Raw genomic sequence first — 17,184 nt, forward strand, 5'->3', positions numbered from 1 at the left:
CAAACATCTGACTTCAGCCCAGGTCATGATCTCATGGTTCGTGGGTTCAAGCCCCACATCGGGCTTTATGCTGACAGGTCAGAGCCTGAAGCCTGCTTCGGATTCTGTGTCTCACTCTCTCTCTGCCCCTCCCCGACTTGTGCTCTGTCTCCTTCTGTCTCTCAAAAATAAATAAATGATTTAAAAAATTAAATTTTATATATATACATGTATATGTGTGTGTGTGTGTGTGTGTGTGTGTGTGTATATATATATATATATACACTTTAAAAAAATTAATTAATTCACCTTGGTCACCATAATCTAGTCCTCATCAGTCACAGCTGGTGTTTCTCTTCCCTGCTCTTAAGGTCCAGCCACATTGACTTCTTTCCTTCCATCCTTTGCACCTGCTATTTCCTTTGTCTGGAAAGGACTCTTCCCCAGTCTTTTTTAATCCATCAGGCACCACCCTTAAAATGCCCACAAAGTTATGTTTCCTGATTCCCCGCACTCAGCAAGGAAAGGCTCCCTGGAGGAAATCTTAATGAATGAGGAGGATTTGGATGAGTGGACAGAAAAAAAGAAAAGGCCTTCTAGGTGAAAGGAAAACATGAATGAAGATACAGTGGAGAATTAGAATATACACAACATTCATAGTTCAAAGAGCTATGCAGAGCAGAGACCCACATTTAAGTTAATTTTAACAACAAAAATGAATAGGAGTCAGGTAGTAGAAATCTATGCATAATCCTAATCAAAGTAGAGTTTGGGCTAGAACTTCGTCAACAATAGTAATATACTAAGAAGCTAAGTAACCAAAACACACACTGAAGGGCATAGCTGTCAATTATCTAGGGAACTGAGACTGCATGGACTGTCATTTGGAAACATGCAGGTCAAAAAACTCCAAAGTCATGTGACTTTCTTTCCACTACACACATTCCTGTGGTAGTCATTACAGCCGCTCACGGAACATGCCCAGTGGTAGGACAGGCACTTGGTGGTTAGGGGGGGACCCTGTGATTAGGGCTTACCACTGTGCTGATTCAAACTTTGAGACCACAGAGCTAGGAGTCATCAGGGAGGCAACAGTACAGAAAGAAGACAACCACAAGGTCCAAACACTAGGTGGTTGTGCCACTGAGGTACCATGAGTGCAACCTCTCATTACTGAAGGCCAGACAGGAAAAGACTTTCAGTTACAGGTATAACAAGTAGGTGGTAGCTTTTAGAGTTGACAAATAACCTAAAGGTACTCTGGGGACAATTACATGCCTTTCAACTTTTTCAAGGCCATGCCTCAAAACTATTTCTGATCTCTCCGGAGCGAACGCATCTTTTCAGTAGAGGCTTCTCTTTCAGAGTCTGCCCACATTCTGGAGTCCTCTCCTTCTAAGCAATGCAAGACATACCACCTGTGTGTAGGTAGTGCTTGGGGCCACAGAGAACCCCAACACAGTGTGGAACCACTATGCATTGCTGACATTATTACCCCTCAATAATTTGTCTTTCAAACTTGTCTTGTGCAGATTTTGTAAGATGCAAGAATATTTGATCATTAATACTGATAATGCATTTGTACTAAATGAAATTTTATCAGCTTGTCTTCTGCAATAACATTCTAAGATATCTAGCTGTATTTTAGTTTTTCTGAAATCCCATAATTGGATAGTTACAGAGACCAAACTGTTACAGTCAGCTATGCCAAATTTGAGTTGGTCTGTATCCATCTACTCTAGCTGTACGACATTCCCTCCATCAACCAATGTTTTTTGAACATTTACTATATTCCAGGCATTGTATTAAGCATTACTGTAATGTAACAGTAATGCCACTAACAACTGACAAAATTTATTGGACACATAAAACACGAAGACTGGATTTTAAGTGCATCCGTGCAGTATCTCAGCTATCACGAGAGCCTCAAGAGGCTGATAATACTCCTACATCCTTTCACAGATGAGAAAATGCAGGCTGAGAGAAACAAAGTAACTCACGTAAGGTCACACAGCAAGTGGTGGGACAGCAAAACTCCTGAGTACCTATTTCCCACCACACTATACATTTTGGGATCTTAATCCCAATATCAATAAAGCATTCCTTATCCTCAAGAAGGTTAAAATGCCTAAGAAGTGATAAGAGCATGTAAACAAATAGTCCTTTCTGACCCACATTGTAAGAGAAGTTCCAGGAAGAAGGTGCTATGAGAATAAGGAAGAGGAGGTGGACCCTCAAGTGGGAGTGATCAGGGTGGGGAAGCCTTTGGGCCCTTCATTCCAAATGAAGGAGCAGACATTCCTGGAGGAATGGCTGGAACAATGGCACCACTGCAGGAAGGCCTGGGCTGGTGAAGAGACACAAGAGGACTCCACGGACCGAGTGTAAAGTCTCCTCTCAAGCCATCTCCTCTGCCACATCCCTGCCTCTCACTCCCCACACGGCCACCTCTCACCTTTTCTGAAACAAGCTGTCAGTGTTCCTCTCTCTAAAAGCTCCCACGAAGAAAGCCAAATGCCTTGGCATGACGTTCAAAGCCTACTTTACCAACTTCAGCTCCTTTCACTGCCACGTACCCCATCTAACCTGTTCTCCAGCCAGACCAAACCTCTTACTTTCCACAAGCACATTGTCCTCTCTCACACCTCCACACCCTTGCACAGGCTACATCCTTTCCTCTGCTGGTGAACTCCTACGAACCTGTCCCTTGGCAGCTGCCTCAGAGTCCCTGCCCACTCTCACCCTGGCACCCCCCCCCCCAGCCAGTCTGGCTTCCCTACGGCTCCCTGACTCCAGGAAGCCTCTTCTACTGCGTGTCCCATGTTGGGTCCCCAATTTCTTCAGAAGAGGGGGTTTCCTCTTCCAACCAATTTAAAAAAGAACACCTTATACAAACACTCCCCAGCTTCCTCATTTCCTTCATACTGCTTTATTTTCTTCATGGCACTCATCACACACATTGATACACACACACACACACACATACACACACACACACACATTTTTCATTGTGTATTTGCTAATGGCCTGCCTCACTCTTCATCAGGGTTGGCAGACTATGGTGCATAGCCAAAACTGGCCTGCTGCCTAAGCTCTGACTGGAACAAAAGCACACCATTGTCTCACATACTGTCTACAACACAGTCGAATAGTTGCCACAGAGACCTCATGACCCACAAAGCCTAAAATATGCCTTACCTGATCCTTTCCAGAAAAGCTCAGCCAATCCAATTCTGTAATATGCAGCAAACTCCCCATCCCTGTTGCCTCTGTTGCTGTGCTCACAGTTTACCTCTAGCCCTTTTAGTACATTATCTAGCATGAGGCAGGCAGTGAGAAACCATGAGTTAAACAAAGTAAGAGGTAGCAGGAAAAGTGTGAAAGGAAAGGAGAAAATGGATGCAAGAGATGCTGGTGATTGGGTCTGGGTGCCAGAGAAAAGAGGAGGAATCACACGGCAGAAGCATTTTACATGTGGCTGTGTACCTTGGTCAAAGGAGGAGATTCTAACCATCAAACCACAAATACAAGTTTCGCATCAGGGCTGGCTATCTTCCCACTGATGGGTGTAAGATGAAGAGGTCGGGCTTCTCAGCGAGCTGAGTCACTGTCTCTGATAGCACAGCCCCCGTGAATGAATTGGCTTTATTACTAGGCGACTAAAATATGTGTTGGAGGATTCAAAGTTTTGGTACCTATAGATAAAATGCTTAAGTCTGAGTGGCTAACAACATAGTAACAAATAAATACATTCAAACAAACATATTAACTTAAAAATTTCAAATGCTAAACTATTCATAAGATACAGAAAACCTTAGATCTGATGGAGGACATCCTTCAATAATTAGCAAATCTCACTTTGGGTTAACAAACAAGAAGTTGGGGCCCAGATTGGTCAGCTACTCACACCAAGCCACCCAGGTGGTTGACCAGAGGAGGCTGGAACAGAACCCACAGCTCCTGACTAGGCGCCCAGGGCTCCTCCCAAGTATCAACGCTCATAGCAGCACAGAGGTCAGGGCTCTGCCAACCTAGAGCACTCTCTTGAAGTGCTGTGGACAGAGCAAGACTTCCCAGGACTGAGGGAGCCAGGGAGGGATACAAAGAACTGCCCAGTTAGGAACTCCAATGGGGATTTCCAGCCCTTATTTAACTTGACCGTTCTGTGGCACAGTGGTCCTTAAAATTTAGGGAGAAATCACAGTCAGCTGGTAACGTTCCTTGAACAGATAGAGTTTCTAATTTCTGGGGCCCTACCCATAGAGCTTCTAATCTGTTTGGTCTAGGATGGGCCCAGGGGACACTGATGCTATGGATCTAGAGATCACATTTTGGGAACCACTGCTGTAGCAAGTGACCATCACTATGACCTGTGCTGTGGTTTTCTGGATACTCTCTCACCTGGCTCTTCACCTCCCTCTCTGGCTTCTAGTTTTCTTCGATGAAGAGGAGATGGGAAATAGAGTGGTGGCAAGTTCAAGGAAGTTACAAAAAAAAAAAAAAAAAAAGGACCTGAGATCTTCCACACAGGAGGAAGAGCCGCTCTTGGTGAGGGCATGGTAAAATGTGGGGACGGAAAGGATGGCAGGCATCACAACAGACAGGAGGGGACAGAATCTATCCAGACAGTAGTGACAAGCTCAGTGCTCTGGAGGTCAAAGAATGAATAACTTTACAAGTGTGCCGGGATGAATATCTCAAGATGAATGCTACCCAGCTCAAATTCCTTGATTATTATGCTGTTCTGCCAACAGGGCTGACATGTGTCAAAATAGTTTAGTGCATCTAGAATTGCCTTCTGAGAATGCAGCACATTCTTTATATATCCTCAACATTTACAAATTGCCACTTGAGGGCCGCTGTAAGTTGGGAAAAATCCAAAAATTATCTGAAGACCAGTTTAATAAAGGTGTTGAGCACACTGAATAACACGGTATTTTCTAGTTAAAAAAATAACATATAAGTTTAAAGTAATTTACTTTTAAAAGGCATACTATATATATGACTCAGAGTGGTTCGTAAGACAAATCTAGAAGAAAAGTCCCCAAAGTTCTGTAAGCAACAGTGGAGTATCATTATGCTATACACAAATTCTGCTGAAAAATACACATAGATACACAGTTCTGATATGTTTTCTTAAAATTGGCCTCACAATTTCCTAACAGTAAGATTGATGTTTAAGTCACCAAACAAAAGATACATAGTAAAGAACAGATGACAGAGACTGACCTGCCAGCACCTTCCTCTTTATGCTCCTCCCATAAAACCAACAGTATTGGGTCTCTAAATTCAGGTCATCACCTCCCTGTCCCTGGAAGAGGGTTCCTCGATGATAAAACAGGTGCTGGCAAGGAGACAAATTAGCATGATTCCCCCAAAGCTGAAAGCCCTGGCTGTGTCGCCAGATTCCATTCCAATCCCAGCTGTACTACTTCCTGAATGTGTAGCTTCAGACAAGCAACCTTCCAAAGCTCAAAATTTCCCACTTTAAAAACACAACTGGTAATAAAAACTGCCTCACAGGACTGCTTTAAGAATTAAGTGACAAGATTCTGTGCTTCGCTGGCACATGCTAATTCACGGTAAGGGTGCCCTCCATGTGAGCTGACATTGTTATCACACTAATGCATCAGCCAAGGTCAGGATGTCCCACTGGAGCCTGAGTGTACCCCATACTCCATCATCCCCCTCCTCTCTGATCATGAAGGCTAATGCCAGCTCCAGAAACCCAGAAGAGTCAATGGGTACTTTCACAAATCCTACTTCTTCCAAACAGGATTTAGGACCAAGTAAAGCCTCTGTTCTTCAGCACTGGACACAAGCGTCTTCTTCCTAAAGCCCCTTCTGGCCAGTGTACTTGAGCCACTGCCTCTCACCCACAGATAGAAAGACAAGGCCAATGAAGCCTATTTTATGCTTTGTCTTCTAAGTTGATTTTCTATTACTCCTACCACTAATAACTGCCATAAATTACTGAGCACTTAATGTGACCAGACACTATCCTAAAGCAGTTTACAAGGATCATCTCATTACCACAGAAACTCTTTGAGGCTGGAAATACTTTTATACCAGTTCTCAGAGGAGGAAAAATTGAGACACAGAAGTAACTTGCTCAAGGTCAAATAGACAACAAGCTATGAAGCCAGGATTAAAACACAAGCCATGTCACTCAGAGCCCATTCTCCTAACCACACACATCCTCAAACACACAGCCAGATTTCAAGGATCCAAATCACAGGCACTCTAAAACTGCCTGACAGCACTCCAGGCAAATGCTTCCTTGGCGATGACCCTAAACCTCCACCATCAGGCCTTTATTTCCTAGTATGAAAACGTAACAGTGCATCTTTGAGTTTTGTTTTTAAGAAGACTTCCTCAACTTACTCCTTTCCCCTCCCTCTGAAAAGCCCAAGTCAACTGTCCTCTTCAGAAGACATGATCATGTGCTTTAGTTCCTCAGGGAGAAGGAAGCTTATTCAGTTCATTCTTCTCATGTGTTACTATCAGAGAGCAGCCTTATAAAGTACTAAAGGCAAAAAATAGAAAAAAAATGTAATACAGAGACAGTATTCCTGGAAATGCATTACACTTCCATTGGAGAATCTTTCAACCATTGCACATTTTATGTGACTGCCATATTGCCAAAAATCACATTACCCATTTTAGATAAAGAAATCAACATCCAAATATGAAGTATTCACCGGATAGAAGGAGACCCTGAGGGTGCAAAGGTTATGATCCCAAGGTTATGTGGGCATCTATATTTGCCCTATTCTATGCCTAACTGTCAAGTTGCCAACACACAAAGTATTTTAAAATTTATCTTCTCATTTCAGTTTTGACAGCTTTAGAAGAAAACAAAATATTCCTTAATGCCCGTATTAGTTTCCTAACGCTGCTGTTAAGAAAGTACCACACACTGGGTGGCCTACACAACAGAAGCTTATGGTCTCGCGGTTCTGGAGGCTCAAAGTCCCAGGTCAACGTGTTGGCAGGTTGGTTCCCTCTGAGGGCCATGAAGGAGAATCTGTTCCATGCCTCTCTCCTAGCTTCCAGTAGCCTCAGGCTTTTCTTGGCTTGTAGATGGCATTTTCCCCATGTCTTCACATTGTCTTCCCTCTGTTCACGTCTCCCTCTGTACAGATTTCCCTCTTTTATAAGGACCCAGTCATACTGGACTAGGACCCACTCTAATGATCTCATCTTAACTTGGTCATATGCAAAGACCCTGTTCTCAATTAAGGTCACATTCACAGGTACTGGGGTTAGGACATCAGTATCTTTTGTAGGGACACAATTCCACCCATTACAATGCTTAATAGGGAGTCTTAGAGCACCTCTTTTTTTAATAATATTTTTTAAGTTTATTTATTTTTGAGAGAGACACAGAGAGAGAGAGTGGGGGAGGGGCAGAGAGAGAAGGAGAGAGAAAATGTCAAGCAGGCTCTGCACAGAGCCCGATGTGGGGCTCGAACTCACAAACCATGAGATCATGACCTGAGCCAAAACCAAGAGTCAGATGCCCATTAGACTGAGCCACCCAGGCGCCCCTATATCACCTCTTTTAATAAGAAAAGATTTTCTAGTTCTCATGTAAATATTAAATAGTAATAACAGATCCCTGATCTGAATATAACAATTTTTAAATGCTATATAATAACATGTTAAGGTTTTATTTTTACCTTTCACCTTTACTAGTTCTTTTTTTAAAAAGATTTTTTATTTATTTTTGAGAGAAAGATAGCATGCATGTGGGGGGACAGAGAGGATGGGGGGAGAATCCCAAGCAGGCTCCACGCTGTCAGCTCAGAGCCAACGTGGGGCTCGATCTCACAAACCGTGAGATCATGAGTTGAGCTGAAATCAAGAGTCACACACTTAACCCACTAAGATACCCAGGCGCCCCTACCTTTACTAGTTCTGATACAACTACATATACCTTTCTGCCAATTTCATTTTGTGATGTGAATTTTGTTTGCAAAAGATCCACTTAAAACAATGTATATCTTAGTACTTTACACCTTGGATAAAGATCCCGTTTAGACGCAAGCCCCAAACACTCACTCAGCCCTAAAATAATCCTCTATATTGTTCATAAACAGGTACTCACACACACACACACCCGAGGGTCTCCACACATGCTGTTCACTCTGCAAGGATACTTCCTTCTCTCCATCAGTTAGTCAGGTGGTTTGCCACCTTTCTTCATTCAGGTTTCTGTTCCAAGGTGTCCTCATCTGAAAGGCTGTCCCCAAACACTGCTCCATCCTCCCCACTCCCAACACTCCTGTCCCCTTCATCCAACTTTTTCTTCTTAACATCTACTATATATTTTTTCTTTGTGTAATGGTCTCCTCCCACCAGAATGTAAGTTTCACTGGAACAGGGATAGCCTGACACAAGGACACTCAACGACTTTTAGTCCAATTTATTCAATGAATCCTTATCAAGTTCCAAAAATCCCACATGCAATTCATTGTGTTTGATTATAATCTTCCTACTTGAAACTGATACAAATGTTGCTTACTTCCCTCACAACCAATTCTTCAAAGAATGTGTCTACAAAAATATACTGTGTGTGTATGCACATATAAAATTATTTTAATAGAAGTCAAATGTAGCTTTAAAGTATAGGATGCTTCAGCTGCCAACTAAATATCACAGTAATAGGATTCCCTAATACCTGTTTCATGATCTCACAAATTAACAAGGCATGTAAACCATTATAAACATTTCTGTTGAGGGTTCACATCCAACAATCCAAAAGGAAGTAATTTTAAATGTTAAAAGCTATATTGCTCATCCTTAACTACATGTTTTAAAAATAGGATAGATCCTTGGGGCGCCTGGGTGGCGCAGTCGGTTGAGCGTCCGACTTCAGCCAGGTCACGATCTCACGGTCCGTGAGTTCGAGCCCCGCGTCGGGCTCTGGGCTGATGGCTCAGAGCCTGGAGCCTGCTTCTGATTCTGTGTCTCCCTCTCTCTCTGCCCCTCCCCCGTTCATGCTCTGTCTCTCTCTGTCCCAAAAATAAATAAACGTTGAAAAAAAAAATTTTTAAATTTAAAAAAAAAAATAATAAAAATAGGATAGATCCTGTATCGAAAAAAATAAAAATAAAAAATACTGAAAATATTTTTTGCACAGTAACCCAAAATTCTGTATATCATCTTAGCTTAGGTGAAGACATTGTAACAGTATTATGTATGCAAATTAAAAACAGCAAAATTCTTTCAAATAGGTTTATTTAAAGCCATGTACCAACTTCATTCCTCTAGAATGGAACAAAATAACTCATAAAACACTATGAAAAATTATCTGCACTAGAAACTGTAAAATTGTCAGAGAAATATTCTTGGAAGACATCTACTTAAAAGCTGCTAAAAACTTCACTTTCTAAAAAGAAAAGTTAGGGGTACCTGGGTGGCTTAGTTGGTTAAGAGTGTGTGCTCATTCTCTCTCTCTCTCAAAATAAATAAACATTAAAATAAAATAAAAAGAGAAGTTGGGGTGCCTGGTTAAGCATCCAACTTTGGCTCAAGTCACCATCTCGTGGTTTGTGAGTTCACCCCCCACATTGGGCTTTGTGTTGACAGCTCAGAGCCTGGAGCCTGCTTCGGATTCTGTGTGTCTCCCTCTCTCTCTGCTCCTCCCCCACTCATGCTCTATCTCTATCTCTCTGTCAAAAATAAACATTTAAAATTCTTTTTTTAAAAAAAGAGAAGTTAATAAGTAACACTTTTTCATTAAAGACCATTTCGCTAGATATACAGGCAACAAAGAGAAACACACACAGTGTGCAATAAGCAATCGTGCTTATTGGACATAAGAAATGCTATCCCAGCTGCCTCGCCTATTTCTTTTCCTTCCCTCTCTTTGTCTCTTTTCCCTATTCTTTCTCCTATCTCTCTTTCCACTGAATTGTAGACCCATGAAATATACCTTATCTTATCACTGGTCTTTTCTGATGACTTTTCTAAAGCATTTACTGCCATGGATTTATAGGAGCTGTGCTCAGCCCAATCCAGTTGGGTGGGTTTGAGAAGCCTGGCAGTCCCAAGTGGGTGGGCTGGCAGTGGATTTTATGGAGTTGTAAGAGGAACATATTCTAGGCTCCATTTCATCAGCCAGGCCAATTTCCCCGTTGCTGACTTAGGTACCAGTTTAACCCAATCCTTGTGAAAGGAATGAGAACTGGAAGGGTCTACTTTTAGCATGCTGGGCTGCAGTGGGAGAAGCCAGCTCCATGGCCACCTAGGTTGAAGAAGTGAGGAGGTCACATCTGAAGAGGTGGTCTTGAGGAAAGAGCAACCACCAAGACTCACAGCAATTAGCTTGTATGCTTCCCGTTAGTGGATCGGCATACAAAGTAGGAAAATTCCAGCTACACAGATACTCAGGTTTTGCAGTAAGCTGCTAGACTTCAGAGACATTCACTTCTAAGAGTGCATTTTGGCAGTCCATCTCGTGAGCACAAACAAACCTCTCCTAACCCAGAAAAGAAGACTCATCTAGGAACTGCACGAGGCACTTTTGGCGGGGATGGTTTCTAAACAGGTTTCTGAGAGGTTTTCCATAATGTTGAAGTGATTTTAAACAAAAATGCCACATTCAGAATGTGGCCTGTAGGACAAGATTCCATTTTAAAGCAAGTGACATACAGAGCACAAATAAGAATCTGGGAATAGCAGGCAGTTGACTTTACAGACACACTTTCCATAAGAGCCTTTTACATTAAAGGTTCTCAAGTGCTTTCAACCATTTGTTGATTCCATTCTCCCAACAGCCCTGGAAAATCATTTGGTAAAATTTGCTTCATAATTTCAAACATTCTCAGGTTGAAGGAGGCAGCCAAAATGAATTTCTTATCCCCTGTGCTTACGAAAAAATACAGCATGGAGACAATGTAGCACAGTGATGAAGAAGTCAAACTTGGGTGCAGACTGCTTGAATTCTAATTCTGACACTTAACTAGCTGTCTGATGTTGGGGAAGTCAACTGACCCGCCTGGAAGATAGGAACATCTATACTGTGAAGATGAAATGAGCGGACACATGGGAAGGACTTCCCCTGCCTGGCACATAGCGAGCACTCCCAGTTAGCTATGCTGTTGTTGCCATCGTCGGCACCAGCATCCCCAACATCATTTCAGGAAAGGTTAAGAGCTCAGGTTCTGAGTCAGATTTGGCTTGGAGCTCAGCATACACAACTGAACCTTCACCAAACCATCTATTATAAAATGAGTAGGACACACTATCTAGGAAGAACAAGTAACCCAGTATTTTCAACAAACAGCAAATCAGAGAAAGCAAAGCTACAGTTTCATAGCTACCAACTGCAGTGTATAGCTCTTGTTTGTATTCTGATCCAAGCTATTAAAAAATATAAAACAACTGATCATTTTCACTTATGAAACAGCCAGCAATGTTAATATTGACTATTTTATATTAAGTACTACTAAATAGGATTTTGGTTATGTTATATAAAGACCTCTTATCTTTTTTTCCTTAATGTTTATTTTTGAGAGAGAGCATGAGCAGGGGAGGGGCAGAGAGAGACAGAGAGAGAGGAGCTGAAGCTAAGAGCACAGAGCCCAATGAAGGGACTGAAGTCCCAAACTGTGAGATGACCTGAAGGCAGATGCTTAACTGACTGAGCCACCAGGGTGCCCCGTAAAAGCCTCATATATTCTTAAGCGATGCTCTCCAGTACCATAGTCACTACCCACATGTGGCTATTTAACTTTATGTTAATTAAAAGTGAAATTTTAGTTCCTCAGTCTACTATCCAGAAGCCAAGCGCTCAATAGCTTCATGTGGTCAGTGACTACAGATAAAGATATTTCTGTCATCACAGAAAATTCTGTTGGACAGCACTGGGCTAGAGATACATATCTACTGAAATATTTGTGGATAAAATGATATGATGACTAAGACTGGTTTCAAAATAAAACAGGAAGGAGAGACACGAATGAAGGTGTGAATGAAGTAAAACTGGTTTATGGTTGTTGCAGGGGAGATACATGGTGGGGGGTTCATTAAAGTGTCCCGAGTCAATATGGCTAGGCTATAGTCCTCAGTTACTCAAATACTAATCTAGGTGTTACTGTGAAGGTATTGTACAGACATGATTAAAGTCTATCATCAGTGTAAGAGATCATCCTAGATAAACTACATGGATCTGAATCAATCAGTTATAAGGCCTTGAGTAGAACTGAGGATTCCTGCAAGAATAAGTTCGACCTGTGGCCAGCAGCTCCGCTCATGTCCAAGAGATCCAGTCTGCCCTTCTTGGCCATCTGCTCTGCAGATCTCAGACTTGCCTATCTAGCCCCCATGATGGCCTAAGTTATCCTTGCAACAAATCTCTTCATATACATATCCTACTGATTCTGTTTCTCTAGGGAACCCTAACTGATACAGTGTACTTCTGCAGCATTTGATTCTTTCACACTACCTCACACAGATACTGTGAAATAACAACTCTAAATATCTTAACACAGTACCTACCACGTAAGTCTCAGTAAATGCTAACTATTAGAGTATTATTTCTTCATTTATGTCAACATAATCTTTTTTTTTTTAAGTAGGCTCCATGTCCAACCCCAGAGCTCAATGCGGCACTTAAACTCACGACCCTGACATCAAGACATGAGCTGAGAACAAGAGTAGGATGCTTAACCGACTAAGCCACCCAGGTGCCCCCCAACATAATCTTATTTTGCCAAAATTTGTAGTTCCTAGACACAGAATACTCACATGCTATAACAACCTGCATTAGTATTTTCATTTCCATCTCACTTTATCTGGCTGACGTGACAACAGGCTCCCTTACGGGCATGGATGGAACAGTTCACAGCTCTGCACAGGCTCTTGAATTAAATGGAATCAGCCCTAATTAGAATACACTGACACATACACAAAATATCAGAGCTGAGGAAAAAGTTTTATGCAATTAAGTTTATAAGTCTTATATACAAAAGTGAAGGATTTTAACAACCTCAATATCCAACAATAGGGAACTGATTATATAAAACTGGATACAGTGGGCTAACAGATAGAATGGGCTGTTATACTTAAAGCATATTTAATGACATTTGGAAATGCTAAAAACACAGTGTTAATTTTTTATAAAAGTAGGCAATATACACAATAAGATCTCAACTTTAAAAAAAAAAACATACTATACTACAGAGAAATATACAGAATGTTAACCATGGTTATCCCTGGGTACTGAGACTGTATGATAATTTTTTTCTGTACTACAGTATAATTTATATACATATCTAAAGAATACAGTTTGATGAGTTTGACAAATATACCCATGTAACCCAAAGCCCAATAAAAAAGAGAACAGCTCCATCATTCCAGAAAGTTCCCTAGAGCCCCTTTAGAGTCACTATGTTCACAAACATCTCAGGCAACCTAGGATGATTTTTATTTTCTTTTTATATCTTTCTGTTTTCCAAATTTCCAGTATAAACATGTATGTATAAGAAGTTTTGATGTTTTGTTCTTTTATTTTAAAGAGTTAGGATGGTATACAGTTCTTTGATTTGATTGATAAGGACAAGGGAGATTAATTCATTTGCCCAGAAATCTTAGTTTACTAGAAATACTAGGAGCAAGACTGCTAATTCATAGCACTCCACAATTATTTGTGCTTTCTCTTTTCAAGCTTCTCAGTGTTTTTGTATGTCACATCATTTACCCACACAGATATGGGGTGTTGTATTTTCAAACATCTGATAGAAAAGATCCTTTAAAGTTAACAAAATAAACCAAACAAGAAAGAACTTATAAGATGCCTGTAGGTTAACAAACAGAAATTGAAAGAAGTCAAACTGAGAAAAGGTACTTCCTTCTGGTTCTCATAAAAAATGTTAGTCCCAGAGGTTCATAAACAGAAACATCGCAGCCATATACACCATACTGTAGAAATGTTACTGTCAATGCTTTCTAATGTTACCATGTTATTTCACAGTAATAACTGAAGATAAACAAAAATAAATTTTGGTGAAACAAATTTGCAAATCATCATCTCCCTGTTCTATCAACCAATACAAGTTTTAGTCACTGAAATCCTGAGACTTCTAAGGCTACAACTTCGAAAGGAAGGCTACATCTATATGAATTCTTAAAACCCCAGTACTCTTTACAGCCTTCTAAACATCAAGGTGGAGATCTGAGGGTGGGCACCCAATATTTGGCATTTTGACAGTTATAGTCCAAATAGCCAGCTACATGTCTGATCCTAACCCCTAACCCCAAATCCAAGTTGGACACAAAACCAGTAAACCAACTGTGTCCTAAGCCACAACATGGATAGAAACACTAAGATCTACACATAATTCTGAAGAAACACTAAATGAATAGCAAAGCAACTAAAATCTACATATATTTACTATCATCTAGACATCAAACTGGGCTGGAATAACCAAAGGATCATTAGATACACACCACACACACACACACACACACACACACACACACACACACACAAGCATTTTCAAAGTGTGATCCATTAAGGGGTTCAGGAGGTCAAAACTGTGTTTGTATTAATTATAAGGTGTTACTTGCCTGCTTCACTGTGTTGACATCTGCACTGATGAAGGAAATACAATGATTAGGAAAAGGGTGAGGAACACGCAGAAGGAATCAACTGAATTTTTAAAAACTGAAGAACACTCTGGCAATTCTTCAGGCAATGTGAATAATTTTTATCTGCTTATTAAAATGTGGAATTTAGGTAAGTACTAACATTTTGATTAGAGATTTTTCCCTCCCTCACCAATTCTGTCTCTTACAGCCATGACCTTCTAGCATCTTGGACCTTACACAGGTTCACCTAAGAACACGTGGTTGCTGTGTTCACATCAAATATGCTTTTGGACCTTCAGGTGGCTTTTAATTATTCATTTTTAAGTAGCTGTTCTTCTTCCCTTTTGCTACCTAAGCTTTGGATCTCCATTCATAACATAATTGATACCTGTGGAATAGAGCAAGCAACAGCAAGACTAAAGTAGCTGCAATTTAGAGAAAAGTCTGAGCGCAAGAAGCTGAGCAGCCACAATCTCAGTCACAAATCAGAGTGGAGCACAGCCAAGGGCAGCCTCCACCTCCCGGCCCCCAGCACTCGGCAGAAGTCCAGGATCACGACCACCCTAGGCTAGCTAGCCACCCAGCCATAGGTGCCCTGCTTCAATCCCTTCAAACCCAACTTAACTCTTACTGCCAGATGCAGCTTCCCAGTGCCTGATCATCACACCTGTCCTCTGACAAAAACCCTGAAGAGCGCCCAGCACTTATCACATCTGCACTATGCAGGCTGGCATTTGAAGTTCTCCAATTTGTGGCTCAACTTACCCTCCCACGTTTATCTCCCCATATGCCCTTATTTTCAATAAACTGCAATATTCGGTATTAGCCAACACATGCCACTTTTCACCACCTTTACTCACATCCCTCCCTCCATGTGAACTGCCATCCTCACTCTAGTCTCTGCCTATTGAAAGGCTCGCCCAGCCTTCAAGGTCTTCCTCAAGTCACCTCCTTCATGAAACCTTCCAAGCAACATCCCGCCTCTGTCCATTACCACATTGTGCCTGTATTATAATCATCGCCTTACTGTCACCTCAAAAGCCATGGCTTTCATGCTTTATTTCTCTTTCAATGTCTAATAACAGTCCTCTCAAATTGCTTTAAAAATCATTTTCAGATATTAAAAACAACGTGCCCAAATCCTACTTTATGGGAAGCCAGTTTTTTTAGAAAATATGATTTAAAAACACAGATCTGAATGTTTCTTGGCTACGGACAAAACCTAAAACATCTGGGAAGTCCCATGAGTTACCCTGTAGGGCAAGTTGGAGGTCAGCTAGAGGAGGCAGGTGTGTGTGTGTGGAGGTGGGGGGCTGGGTTCCAGGCAGATCTGCACAGTGAGACCGTCTGTAATTGATAGGACACTGACATTGACAAAGCACTCAGGAGTGGAGGCAGAAAACCTACCTTAACAGGGGGCTCCCAAACATATATGAGGGATTGCATCTGTCCACTCAGAACCACTCATGTGCAAGTCAAAAATGTGTTTCAAGGTATCCCCAGATAAACTATTTATCCTTTATACATAACTGGGGAGCGTCACCTCATTCAAAATGTTCCTAAACACAATATTCATACCACACACCAGGCCTAATGCTGAGGATTTTTAAATGAAGGTGTGACTAAGACAGGGTCCAAGTCCACATAAATAACTCAGTTGGGTGTAATGAGGGCTGTGGGGAGACAGAAAGAGCATGCAGAAGATTCTGGGAAGTAACTGGAGAGCCAGGAGGAGAACAGGCTCGTGTCATGAATCCCAACAGAGAAGGAAGCTTCAGTGAAGCAACAGTGGCACGGCTTCAAATGACACCGCAGAGAACCAGTCTGGCATCTGGAGGCCCCTCATCATATGGAGGGAACAGGTTCGGGAGACTGGCAGGTATGGAGGCCAGACTGAAGGGAGCTGAAGTTTGCCAAAACAGGAAAAGAAGGGGATAAGGACACCACTTTATGGGGATGCACAGTGAAGAAAACACTGAGCGTTTCTGGGTTTTTGGTTTTTTGTTGTTTTGTCTTGTTTTTCATGTCAGACGGGTAATGTGCTGATGTTGTAACAAGGTTTAAGAGTGGCACATGTCACACAACAGCGTGAACACCCAATCATCACACTTAAGAATTACAAAAGGATCGGGTTTCTGGGTTTTTTTAAGGATGGAAGAGACTTGACAAAGCCCTGGTATAGGAAGATGGGGCTTGGATAACCAACCAGTGAGAAGAGCCTTGGAAGGAGCAGGCCCCTTGTCTGAGATGAAGGAGAAAAGAAGCATGGGTGCAGCGGGGTGTGAAGACAGAGAGGAGGGAAGCACAGGGAGTTTCTGCAGACTGCCTTCAGGCTCTCCTGAGTGAACAGGGGTCCTGTGTTCAGGCCTGCAGGATGGGAAGCCCAGGGTGGAGAGGGGGAAGGTCTACAACAGCCACTGTGGGGAAAAAGGGAGAGCTGTAGAAGACTCAAAGGACTGCCACGCAGAGACGAGTTCCCAAATGAGATTGGAAAACTGTGCTGACATCTGTTAGAAGACAAGCTTTTCTCTAGCAACACTGGGGGGGGGGCAGGGGTAGCAGAGAATGTATACAGATTCACATCCAGCATTAGAGCTGGCCAATCTG

General features: G+C 41.9%; 1 protein-coding gene and 1 non-coding gene across 4 annotated transcripts in view; both read right to left on the reverse strand.

The window, feature by feature from the left end:
* Positions 1 to 17,184, reverse strand: part of EPB41L4A (erythrocyte membrane protein band 4.1 like 4A) — a 255,409-nt gene that overhangs the window by 175,101 nt on the left and 63,124 nt on the right. The window lies entirely within an intron of this gene.
* LOC115526960 lies at positions 16,602 to 16,705 on the reverse strand. Its single transcript, XR_003972809.1, has one exon. It is a non-coding gene; the product is annotated as a small nucleolar RNA U13 (small nucleolar RNA).

This window comes from Lynx canadensis, chromosome A1 (genome assembly GCF_007474595.2).
Source record: "Lynx canadensis isolate LIC74 chromosome A1, mLynCan4.pri.v2, whole genome shotgun sequence".
NCBI lineage: Eukaryota > Metazoa > Chordata > Mammalia > Carnivora > Felidae > Lynx > Lynx canadensis.